At 42.6% G+C, this 13,260-nt stretch overlaps 1 protein-coding gene across 1 annotated transcript in view; it reads right to left on the bottom strand.

The window, feature by feature from the left end:
- anos1b (anosmin 1b) overlaps nucleotides 1–13,260 on the bottom strand; it is an 86,289-nt gene that overhangs the window by 32,884 nt on the left and 40,145 nt on the right. The gene's annotated exons all lie outside the window — the stretch shown is intronic.

Raw genomic sequence — 13,260 nt, 5'->3', positions numbered from 1 at the left:
TGGCTTCAATCACCTCTGCAGTCTGTTCCATCCCACTGATCCCAAAACTTACAAAAACCAAATAAAGATACTAGATAAATTACACAAGCTGATAATCTCACCCAGTCTGGATAGGTTGGATGGACGTGTTTAGATACTGTTTAATTTTTATATAAAAATATAAAAACATTTCATTTGTCAAGATGAGTCTTTTAGCAGTTTTGTTGTTTGAGGAATGAACCTGCTGAACATTCAGTTTTTTTAACTCACTGGAGCTAATTTCTTCTTCCAGATGTTGAATCACTGAACAATACGTGAAAAGGTGGCTACACTCATCACATCTCATGAGTTATCTCATGATAACAGTGCAACATTGTCTGACCAAAGCCAGCAAAACTAACATCATTGCATGAGTTCAGTGTTGCATATTTGGGTCAATTAATTTACACGGAAAGAAAATGTTTGATAATGTTGCACCCAAAGCTCTACCTCTTAATTTATACTTCTCCATCAGCTCCTCGAGGGAGAGATGCACGGATGGAGACAATTTGCCCTCTTCTGTATTTTTTATATTTAAGAGACTTTTTAACACGGACAAATTTGGCCTTCACCCTCCTCCGCCTCTTCATGCACTCGCCACCTCTAAACCTATGTTTCTCATCGTTTCCGTCCACGAATAAAATACTTGCTGCGTATCTTTTCACTCCTCCAGTCATGGGGGATTAAAACGTTCATATTTTTAGAGTTTTTCCACGAGGTATTCTTCAGGCTGCTCCGTGGCTGCCGCTAGATATCCTCGGCTCTCTTTGTTTTTGAGGACGCAAGAGGTGGCCAAAGTCTCCTCCCTTTCCGGTCGGCTCATGGCTCCCCAAAATAGCGAAAAAATGAATGCAGGTCAACGGGGCTAAAAACGCTATTTTCTAATCTGCTTTGCCTTACAACCTGGATCGCACTTATGTTGTACTGAAATAATCGAGTTCTTGGTATCAAAATGTGTCTTTAAAATTCATGGACATCATATGTGAAATCCATGGCACAAAACAAGCGGAATTAGAAAATAGTTTTGGCCCCATTGACTTGCATTCATTTTATTGTTCTTCCAGGGACCCATGGTCCAGAAGTAGATGGGCATGACTTAGGCTCCCTATGGCAGCGCTGTCGACAACAGCAGCGTCCTTTGAGTGTGTTCGTCCCGACACAGACGGAGAAGAACATATCAAGTCTAATTCATACTTCTCCATCTGCGTTAGGACGGATGCACTCAACGCCATTGTCCGTCCTTGCGAGCCTGCTGGAGAACCCTCGCAAGGACGGACAGAATCAAGCTCTCTTTTCTGTCGAAAATGCACGCTTGTGATTGATCAGGATGCTGCTGTCGTCCACTGCACCGCCATTGCGCCCTCAAAAATAAAGAGAGCCGAGGATATCTAGCGGCAGATACGGAGCAGTTTGAAGAATACCTCGCAGAAAAACTCTAAAAATATGAACATTTTATTCCCCGTGACTGGAGGACTGAAAAGATGCGCAGCAAGCGTTTTATTTGTGGATGAAAATGATTGAAAACGCGGGTTTAGCGAGCACATAAAGAGGTGGAGGAGGATGAGGGACAAATTTGTCCATGTTAAAGTCTCTTAAATACAAAAAAGCACAATATAAACACACCATCTTGGACCAGATACATGACAGGATACCACTGAACAGCGCTACGCCCTCTGTTGCCCTGGCGGGGAATTGCTTTGCAACACTCCCCAGGAGACGGAGAAGTACGAGGGCATACTGTCTCCGTCCAGCGTCTCTACAGGCTCCATGGTAGCAGCAGCAGCCAGCTGGGTGGAGCCGCTCTGAAAGGCATTGATCAGTCAGTGAATGCCTTATTGTGTTGTGAAGCGCTTTGGGGGGTTCCAGGACTCTAGAAGTTTCTATATCAAATACAGGCTATTTACCATTTATGTACTTTATAGCCGCAGACAGACAGTATGACAAAGGCGAGGCAGCCATTTTCGCCATCAGCCACTCTGAATAAATACATTTTATAAAATCAAATAAAATACAGAAGTAAAATAATTTCTTATATACGAATGTCACTTGGGGTTGTCAAACTTGTGACTTCAGAACTTCAGAACAGACTTGCAGACACTTGAAATGGGCTGTGACACTATGTCACCACCGGTAATTGAAGCTGTTAACTACAGAACTAGCATGGTTTTGAACGCAAACACGGTCAAGGAACACTCATCCCTCCCCTCGGGTATTTTCCCCGAGATGCTTCTGTCAAAACTGGAAACCCATGTTGTCAGAGGAAACCAGGGAGCGCTAAACATCAATTGCTGTTTTCTACATCCAAACATCTTTGGTTGTCCGTGACTTCAAATGGTGTTTGCTCTTTTTGGGACTCAGGTAGTTTGTCCTAAAGTTGAAGTTTGCAGAACTCCCTTGAAAAAGAGGTTTTGAATCTCAATGGGCTTTTTCCGGAGTAAATAAAGGTTAAATTAAACTCACTCTGCATGAACGGGAAAACATCATCTATAAGTTCAAGAACAGATTGAACGATTTCTTTCCTTCGCTGAGTTGTTGAGTTACTGAGGCATCACTGATGCAACTTGGAGAGGAAGGTGTGAGAGAAAAAGCTGAAAATATTTGTGGTAAAAGGAGCTACATACCTTACACATCCAAATATCACTTGTCTGTTATAAATCACAGAAAATTACACACACTGCATCTGCGGACGAGGCGCTGAGAGACAAATAGACACCGATGGACCTGCAGGCGACACCGTGAGTTATGTGTGAGTGAAAGAGAGTGCAGTAGACACGGTTTGGGTCAAAGGTCGCCAATGTTACCCTTTAACACTCCAACGCATGTAACAACAGAACTTAGATTAATGACTCTGTGTCTGAATGTGTGCACAATTTGCTCAGGAGCTCCTCAGATATCTTTGCGATAATTAATCACACACACAAACACCTTGCTTGTGAGCCCTCCTCTGCTGTCTCCTGCTGTTTAATGGCCTCACCTGCCACAATGGAGGGATGACAGCCACACTCTGAAACAGGGAGGAGAGGAAACGGGAGTGGGGGTGGGGTTAGAGTGGACGGAGATGTGAGTGTCAGTTGAAAAGGAGAGAGAAGATGAAAGACGAAGAGTGAAAAAGGTCTAGAAAAAAGGTAGAAGGAGGGAGGGAGAGTCAAGGAAAGGCAACCACCAGATGTGCTCATTCTCCAAAACTGGTCACTAGTTTAGTCTACTCAGTGAGAAAAACTGCTTTTGTTTATTTATGTACTCAACCTGTCATCAGCTGTTCATAGTTTATTGGTTCTTCTGTAATACTTCTCAATTTTATCTAAAAAAAAGACTTTAAAGGTTTTGTCTGCTTTTTCGCTTTTGATCTTCAGCTGATTTAGGAGCATTTTGAGGCTCGTTTTCCAAGTCAAAATTAAAAATCTTTATGTTTCTCCTTGTAAAGAAACACAGTAAATACTAAAGCAAAACTTTTCACTGGGAATTTTTATTTTGGGGGTTAAAAGACAAAAAAAAGAGAGCCAACGGATGTAGGAATGATTTGGATGACGAGCACAGGTCAAGACTTGAACTTGAACTGGCTGAAAGGATTTCCAGCTGTTATTTACTTCATTGACCCAAGATTCAAACATGGTCAATAATGTAGGCAAATACATAATTTGGGATTTGGGTGGCTAATATTACAATGTTATTTTGTCCTGAGCACAGGCAAAGCTGTCAGTTGCCCTGCCTTGCTAGGTTTTCTAGAAAGTCAAAAAACAAGCAAAATAATAATGTATTAAAATGCTGTTCTCTTGGTGTGGAAGTTGAGGAGTTAAATGGGGGAAAATACAACTTTATCCATGTAAACCAGGCACTATATTGCAACTATATCTACCATCAGCATCAAAATACCCCCCAAGGTCCACCGTCCCTGAACCCACACATCGGAGCAAATTTTGTGACTTATGGAAGCAACATATTATAAGGTAAATGCTGTGGGAAGTACCACACTGAAACACCCATCCATCCATCAATTCATCCATGCATCCATCCATCCATCCATCCATCCTCTTCCGCATATCTGGGGTTGGGTCACAGTGACAGTAGCCTAAAGCTTGGTTTATGCTTGACACATTTACTTTCCGCTTGGTGATGCGGCTCGCGGATGAAACGCGCTTCACAACTCGCAGCGTTTATGGTTCATGTGGCTTGTCTCTGCAGTGAGCCAATATTATCCCAAACTGTAGGGGGCAGCATGGAGCTCTACAGCATGCATCCAACACTACACCATAGTAGAAGTAAAAATTACTGTTGTTTACAACATGGCATTCCAGCATTTTTTAACAGCGTCCTCGTCTTTTCCGACAGTGCGAGCTATTTCTCTCCAAGAATTATTAACAACATGTTGATCACGGTGATCTCTGAGAGCTGTATCATACAAATGTCTGTATTTATGAACCTCTGCCATTCTAGTTCTTGCCAGTCTGCCATGTGTTTCCGTGTCCGTCCGTCTGCGTGGTTAGAAAATTTTCTAGGTGCGCGGTGCAGAAAGTTTGGGCGATGCGGAGGCGCGGTGGAGGGGGGTGGTTGTTAAAATGACGCAATTTTGCCATGCGGAGCCGTGCGAACCTCGCGGACGTGTCAAGCATAAACCAAGCTTCAGCAGAGACCCAGACTTACCTCTCCCCAGCCACTTGGGCCAGCTCCTCCAGGGAGAATCCTAAGACGTCCCCAGCCAGCCAAGAGACATAGTCCCTCCAACGTGTCTTGGGTCTTCCTTTAGGTCTCCTCCCGGTTGGACGTGTCCAGTAAACCTCACCAGGGAGGCGTCCAGGAGGCATCCTAACCAGATGCCCGGACCAGCTCAAATGGCCCCTCTTGAGGTGGAGGAGCAGCGGATCTATTCCGAGCTCCTCCTGGATGACCGAGCATATCTGTAAGGGAGAGCCCAGCCACCCTGCGAATAAACTATTTTTGGGCACTTGCATCTCATTCTTTTGGTCTCTACCCAAAGCTTGTGACCATAGAAGAGGGTAGGAATGTAGATTGACCGGTAAATCAAGAGCTTCACCTTCCGACTCAATTCTCTCTTCACCATGACAGACCGGCATAATGCCCACATAACTGCTGACGCAGCACCAATCCACCTGTCGATCTCCTGCTCCATCCTTCCCTCACTTGTGAGCAAGACCCTGAGATCCACTTCAGGCAGGACCTCATCCCTGACCTGGAGAAGGCATTCTACCATTTTACAACTCAAGACCATGGTCTCAGATTTAGAGGAGCCGATTTTCATTGCAGCTGCTTCACACTCAACTGTGAACTGCTCCGGCGAAAGCTACAGATCACATTCCGATGAAGCCAACAGCACCACATCATCTACAAAAAGCAGAGACCCGATCCTTAAAACGGCCACCAAAATGGATCCTCTCAACACCTTGGCTGTCCCTATAAATCCTGCCCATAAAGGTTATGAACAGAATCAAACATTAGATATATTATATGAATGAAACAGACGTGACTAAGAGCAGAAAGATAAAAGAAAAAAAGAAAAACCTTTGTAGCTAGTGATAAACTTGTTAACTTTTCAAATTTCCCAGATTAGGAATATAAAGTTTAACCCACATGAATTAAAAGTTAAATTAGTAATGAAGATGTCATTTTGCTGTCACACAAACACCAGGAATGCACCATAAAACAGTCAAAGCCCATGCGATCATTTAAAATTACGGGCAGAAGTAGCTCAAGAGGTTGAGCGTGTTGTCCAGTAATCAGAAGGTTACAGGTCCTTGGGCAAGACACTTATCCACCTTGCCAGTTGATAGTGGTCAGAGGGCGATGGTGAGTCCTTTGACACTGAAAGGCGCTATACAAATGCAGGTTCATTTATACAGCTTGGGTTAGATTTTACTGCATATTTACACACAACCAGTTTGGGTTTTATACAACAACAGGGGAGTAAAACATAAAATTACTTAGTTTTTACAAAGCTGCAGTGAAACAGATAAACCAAAATGAGTCTCACCTGTAGGTTTAAGTACATACTTGGTGCAAATGAGGCTAAATTCTTAAGAGTGAGTTTGGAGGAATGATTGATTAAGAGAGGATCCTTTGTTCAGCGTGTTGTTCGACATCCTGCTGTCTTACACACCTGGTTTACATTACCACGTGTACTCAGTGTGTTTATGGTCTGTAAGTGTATGGAACGGAGAGAGAGAGAGAGAAAGACAGATAAAAGACGAAGGAACCAGGCAGATGGAAGAACCGGGGGAAAGCTGGAGTTTGGTTGTGAGCTCACATGTGTTCCCATGAGAGCGAGTGCAGTGATGATGTGACACAAACCACATGTGTTAGTGCAACATCTGCTCGATCTGTGAGTTTCCAAGAAAGAGAGGCCAAAAAATTGATGTAATAAAAGAAAATACAGATATAAAGTTGTGCCTATTTTTGGCTTTAAAGATGCTTTATTACTTGAAAAATAAGCTATGCATACCATTAAAAGCAAAGCAACTTTATTTGATTTCATACAAAATGTTAATAAAAAGGACACAAACCTAAAAGTTTTGTTAAAGCTGCATTAAATTATATTTTTGATAGAATGAAACAGTCTTTTAAATTGCTATTCATTATTTCATCTCCTGACCATTCAGTTGATTCTTGCCATGATTGCATGTAAAATCGTATTTATCTAAAAGGGTTTCGGGCTGGTACTACCCTGTAACAATGCATGCTGTGACGTTCATATTCCTCAGTTACTGGAGTTCAAGGTGATGGGGTAAATTATTTAGTAAATAATGATAAATAGGTTTGAACGTCCCCCCCCCCCCCCCCCCCCAATTAAGAGCAAAAGACAATGGGACATTGGGCTCAGATCTAGTATTCTCTGGAAACTACACAACACAGCTTTAAGAGAATTTTCTGTAAGTGAAAAATAATGAAACATCAGGTTTTAGCTTCTCTAAAACAGTATTGGAAATTAATTTGAACTTTTAACACTCACTATGTGAGTACGTCTGTGACTGTGATCAGATATTTTCTGTGCTGCACTTGCTGAATCCAATGAGAACAGTTTGGTTCTGATCCTTTCCAAACTTGCATAAGGACTCAGAAGGAGCTGAGGGAGAATTATTATGAGTCCCCAAATTCTTCTGTAAAAGTCTGTCATAAGTTCTTCAACGTTTGTTCACTGCCAAAAGGCTTTATGAGATCCTGCAGTGGAAGTCAGGTTCAAATCTAATCATGTTTGGACTGAATTTGCTTCAACAAAGAAAAAAACTTGGAAACAAACTTTGAAAGCTTTTTCTAATGAAAAAAAGAAAAACAACTTCAACGTTTAGACGCTTATTAACCTTTTTCTATTTTAAAGGTGAACCAGAAAGAGCCCCTCCCTACTTGGCTGGGGCATGGATAACAAGTGAGATTATTGGTGACTTAACCCCAATAGCTCATTGACGCTGCATAAAACTAGAAATTGTGTGTGTCCGGTCAGGGAGGGGAGGGGAGAGGGTTTCGTAGACAAATGAGGAAGAAAACAAGGATCACGTGGTATGGATCAACCAATCAATCATTAAAAGTTTGGACAGTACATCCTGAAACGTGATTGATGCCCCGATGGTCTTCTGTGTTGCTTTTCTCTTGTCCAACAAGAATGTGTTTATAGTAGCTCAGGCTAGCGTTAGTAGTAGTTTGGTCAAGCATTAGCAGTAGCTTGTGTCAGCACTGAGAGAAGCTTAAGCCAGCAATAGCAGAAGCTCAAGCTAGCATTTGCCATAACTTGGGTTATTGTTGTTCTAAGGTTAGATTATCATGACTAACGTATATATTTTGTGAACGTTAAATTGGGTAGGGACATGTAAACAGTGCTGTGCCCGAACGCGTTCATTGAACAATCGTTGGTGAATTTGTTCGTTTTTTTCGTGAACGTGAAACGAACTCGTCGGTATTTTGCCTGACGAAGACAAAAGTGAGTGCATTCGTCCTGGTGTTGTGAACGGGTTTATGAACGCGTTCTTTTGCCGTTCTTGCTCCAGATCTCCACAGAGGTTTCCGGAGATAAAGCCTAGCTAAAACATCCTGTTAACCATAGAGTTTATAAAAAGTAGAACCTGCAAATGCGGGCTAACATAGGCAGTAGCGGTTGGTGTGGCGTCTACTCTTCTACGTCTATGCTGTGTTCAGGAGTCAAAGTTCATTCAGAAAAATTGAAAAGGGAATTAACTGAAAGATTATACATTTTGTTATGTTTAGCACTTTTAATATTGCACTTTTTTTAAACAAACTTTCCCAACACTGCATGCAAATATAAGGAGCTAAATCCAAGCCCTCATAATTCTGCAGTAAAATTGAAGCCAACTAGGGAAATTTTGAGTCATTCAATCGCATTATTCTCGCTAATAGGTTGCTGGTTGAATGGGGGAAAATTCTGTGCATTTACCATAACAGTGCTTGGTCTAAGACGGGTTGAAATATAATGTGGTGGTGTGGCTGCTGGGTAACAAAACTAGAGCTACATATCTGACCAAGGATGGCAGAGGCTATCGGGCTTCGCTGTTCCACAGCGGTCAAATGTCCACAAGTCCGCCATTGTCGACTCCGCTCTGTGGATGTCAACACAGTGATGGACTCACAGTTCTTTGACCACAATGGACGAGCAAAGCCTGATAGCCTTGGTCGGCTTACCTAGTAATGATTTTGTTACTAAACAGGCCGGACGTGCCTTTACTTTGGAATCGCTCTACTGTTTTTTTCTTGCTAAAAACTCTGTTAGCTTTGGGTTAGCATGTAGCTAATGTCCCATTGATCTCCGACAATTGAGCAAGAGCTGATGTAAAAGGCCACGAGGCCCGGCTACGATTGCAGCAGTCTGTGGCTTTGCTTGTAAGTTAACAGTCCTGGTCCGTATTAGATCTCCACAGGCGACCAGCATGACTGCAGCCTCGCACGGCAACCAGTCTGCCGAGCTGGTGGCCTACCCCGGTCCCCAGAGCCCATGCTTAGCTTCTTGGGTTAGCTAAGCTGCTACATTGTCTGGATGTGATGGGACATGTGACACAGTCAAAATGGCGGTAGTGGCAACTCTTATTTAGAGTCAGAAACAGAGGCAATGGACATGAATTGTCCAGTATATATATGTCGATTGTTAAATAAGCTTTTCTCAGAATGAACCATATCTCAGCTGCCATTAAATGATAAATATTCCACACTTGTTTAGAGAACTCCCTTTCAGATCGGCTCATGGGTCCCCCGAAGAACGAAAAAACAAATGCAAGTCAACGGGGCTAAAATTGTTATTTTCTAACCCACTTTGTCTTACGTCCAGAATTGCACATTTTAATGAAAAGTAATGATGTGTTTCGACAGTGTTTCCAATTAAAAAACATTTCCAGCCATGGCGGGTGGGATGCTCGCAGAACGTTTTGCTTCCGTGAAAGAAAGAAAGAAAGAAAGAAAGAAAGACAGAAAGAAAGAAAGAAAGAAAGAAAGAAAGAAAGAAAGAAAGAAAGAAAGAAAGAAAGAAAGAAAGAAAGAAAGAAAGAAAGAAAGAAAGAAAGAAAGAAAGAAAGAAAATAAATCACGAGGCGCTTCACAAGAACAAAAAATTCTAAATATAAAAAAGATTTTTGAAAAATGATTAAAAACATGGTTAAATGAGAAAAAAAATATGTGATTAAAAATGTAAAGAAATGGAAAAAGGGAAATCAGTGTGTCCCGGGAAAGGTGGAGTTGGTAGAAAGAGCAGAATAAGGAGAGGGTAGTGATGAAGGTCACATAAAAGCCAGCTTGAACAGCTGAGTTTTCAGCTGCTTTTTAAAGGAGTCCACTGAGTCCACTGATCTCAGGCTCAGGGGGAGAGAGTTCCAGAGTCTGGGGGCCACAGCAGCAAATGATCTGTCACCTCTGGTCTTTAGCCTGGTGCACTGCACAACCAGTAGGCTTTGGTCACTGGAGCTCAGGGACCTGCTGGGGGTGTAGGGACTGAGAAGATCACCAATGTGGTGTAGGGACTGAGAAGATCACCAATGTATGAAGGTTCTTGTCCGTGTAAGGCCCTAAAAACCAGAACCAAGTTGTTGAAATGGACTTTGAAGTTGACTGGCTGCCAGTGAAGCTGGAGGAGAAGCGGGGTGATGTGAGGGTGTTTTGATAATTTGGTCAGAAGCCGAACACAGGCATTCTGAACCACCTGTAGACGGTTCAGGGAGGTTCTGCTCAGACACGTGAAAAGAGAGTTGCAGTAGTCTAAGCATGAGGAGATGAAGGAGTGGATAACTGTCTCAAGTTCAGACCGGGACTGAATGGGACTCAACTTAAAAATGTTCCTGAGATGGAAGAAGGAAGAGCGAACAAGAGAATTGACATGAGAATCCCGGGTGAGAGCTGGGTCAAAGGTCACACCAAGATTCCTGACAGAGGGTTTGGTGTGAGAAGAAAGCTGACTGAGAGGGTCTCTGACTTTGGGAACCAGCTTGTCTGGGGCACAGATGAGGATCTCAGTCTTATCTTCATTCGGCTGTAGAACGCTCCCAGCCATCCAGGTTTTTAAATAGTTTAATGCCGGTTTCACACTGGAAGCATCGGCAGCACAAAAGGAAGAGGAACGGTTTACTCGCAAACTTCAAAGTGCTCCTTTTCACACTGGGAGAGTCTTAGCAGTGACACGGCTTCCTCTCTGCTCTTCACTGGACTCGTGAGATCACATTATCCCTCGAGACTTCAGGTCACCATTTGTTTATGCAATCCGCCATTAAACCAAAAAGAAGGAAATCAAGTTTGGTATTGCCATTTGATGCCATATATGATGTTGTTCCTCTCTACTGCCAAGAATAAAGCCATGAAAACACACTGCTGCAGTTCTGGAACGATGCTGTGAGTAAATAAGTTGTCGGGTCACATGTAAGCTTCATATATATGAAATTTAATCACTGCAGTACTTTTATTTTGAAATATGCTGGTGATTTTACATTGAAACCGTGTGTTTTCCCGTCTAGCCCTATGTTAAGTGCAGAAATTAATGCATCCCAGAAGCAGCACGCTGCAAAAATAGAACCCGGTCTTATCTTTAGCGGCGCGGCGTGCCGCTTCTGGGAGGCGCCTGGAAATTGGAGCGTCGCTGCTGATTTGAAACACTCCATAGACTATAATGGATTCTATTTGAAGCAGTTCCGCACCACTGATGCTTTCAGTAGGAGAACCACTCCAGAGCAGTTCCTGATAGGTCTACCCAGTCTCTCAGCCTCTCCAGTAGCAGGTGATGGTCAACAGTGTCAAAGGCTGCAGTCAGGTCCAGCAGGACCAGAACAGAACAGTCCCCTGCATCACTGTGACTCAGAAGGTCATTAGAGACCCTGAGAAGAGCTGTTTCAGTAGAATGAGCTCTATGAAAACTTGGCTGGAAACTGTCATGTTCATCAAGAGCAGCTGTGAGTTGTTTAGCCACAACCTTCTCCAAGATCTTGGAGATGAACGGAAGTTTAGAGATGAGTCTGAAGCTGCTATGGAGAGAGGAGTCGACTTGGTTTTCTAAGAATCAGGTGGATTACAGCATTCTTAAACTAAGCAGGGACCTGACCAGAAACCAGAGAAACATTTAGCATAAGAGCACGGTTGGACCGATGGACTGAAAAGCATGTCTATACAAAGATAAGGGTAAGATGACGAGGGGGCATGCAGATGACTTCATAGAGGTAACTAGTTTGGTTTGCTCAGGCAAAGAAACAGGAGAAACCTTTGACCCTGTTTGAAAATAAGCGCTTTCTTTGCATCAGAATGCATCTTTACAATTTGTGGTCATCATATGTGAAATCTGTGGCACAAAACAAACGGGAATAGAAAATAGAGGTTTTAGCCCCATTGACTTGCATTAATTTTTTTTCGTTTTTCCAGGGACCCACGGTCTGGAAATATATCGGCATTACTTAGACTCCATATAGCACATTTCAGAGTCAGAGGACTCCAAAACACTTTGCACTGCAGTGTATCATTCACCCATTCACATGTTGCTGGTGATGAGCTACATTATAGCCACACTGACAAGAGGTGAGGCTGCTGGTGCCACCGGTCCCTCCGACCACCACCAGCAGGCAAGGTGGGTTTTGTCACATTACTGATTTACATTGGAAAAATGGCATATGCTTTTGGGGTGTACATTAGGCACCCCAAGCTGCCTACATTCAACAACAACATAGTAAATGTGGCTTTGAACTCTAGGGCCGCTTTTAACTATGGCCCTAAAAGATTGAATTGGCAAAAGTCACCCAAAGATTTCAAATCCTCACCACTGATTATGAATATCAAAGGTCTGGTTTTTGCCATTTCAGGGACTTTAACTTTGATGTGAGACACAAATCTTTTAAACCTTTTCTCACACATACATGGTATGTAAGGTACATCTTCTATTTTGCATGCAAGAAAAAAGGGATGTTGGCCACCAATGTTTTATTGTTTATAGAATTAATGGATAACTGGCCTATTTCACAGAAGACATTTTGAATTGCAAGAACAGGTGCATCACCAAGGGCTGCAACCACACCTGCTGGTTGTTCTGTTAAAAAATTCAAACAAACAGGGAATGCAGCATTTACAGCACATACTGTTTCTCTTTTCAGGGTAAAAGTCAGAATTAAGTTGCACGTGTGTGCACTTAAGAGCAGCAAGTAAAATCTTTGCTGTGCCAGATTTTGATTCCCTGCTAAGTATGACTCACATTCATGGCTCATTTCTTAGAGTAAACCAATTATAACACATTCGAATCCAACTGTCTGTTCACAATAATGCTAATTATAGGTGAAATTTTACAGGTTTGGGTTTATGAGTTACTGCTTTTAGTGGCTCCATCTCGACAAATATAATCCATCTAAAAACTTTTAATGAGACCTGCTCATGTAAACACTTTTATTCCATTTGCAACCATGAGTGAAGTCCAACAAATGGCAAGACCCCTCGACGACAGAAGACTGAGCTAATCTGGCCTGCCGTAACTTTCTTTGGACAGCAGGGCGGTGACTTTTAGGCTCTGATAACAAACATGGTATAAGAGACAGTATTAAAGCAGATAATCGTTTTCTTTTTCAGATCCTGTGAAAAGAAAGTATGGATTGAAGTTAGTTTGAGGTCAGAGGCTCTGTTTAGATTCCTGCTTTTGGTTTGAGGTGGTTGGGGGTAAGAATAGCTGAAAGTGGATGTCTGATGTTTTAGTCTGTGTGATATTCCCTGCAACGATCTGGTGGTGGAGATCTCTGGGGGTGGTGTGCTGTTGGCTGCTGTTGACATTAACCCCTGCTG

Source organism: Nothobranchius furzeri, chromosome 8, assembly GCF_043380555.1.
Source record: "Nothobranchius furzeri strain GRZ-AD chromosome 8, NfurGRZ-RIMD1, whole genome shotgun sequence".
Lineage (NCBI taxonomy): Eukaryota > Metazoa > Chordata > Actinopteri > Cyprinodontiformes > Nothobranchiidae > Nothobranchius > Nothobranchius furzeri.
The sequence above is the reverse complement of the archived record's forward strand: the minus strand, read 5'-3'. Positions and strand labels throughout refer to the sequence as shown.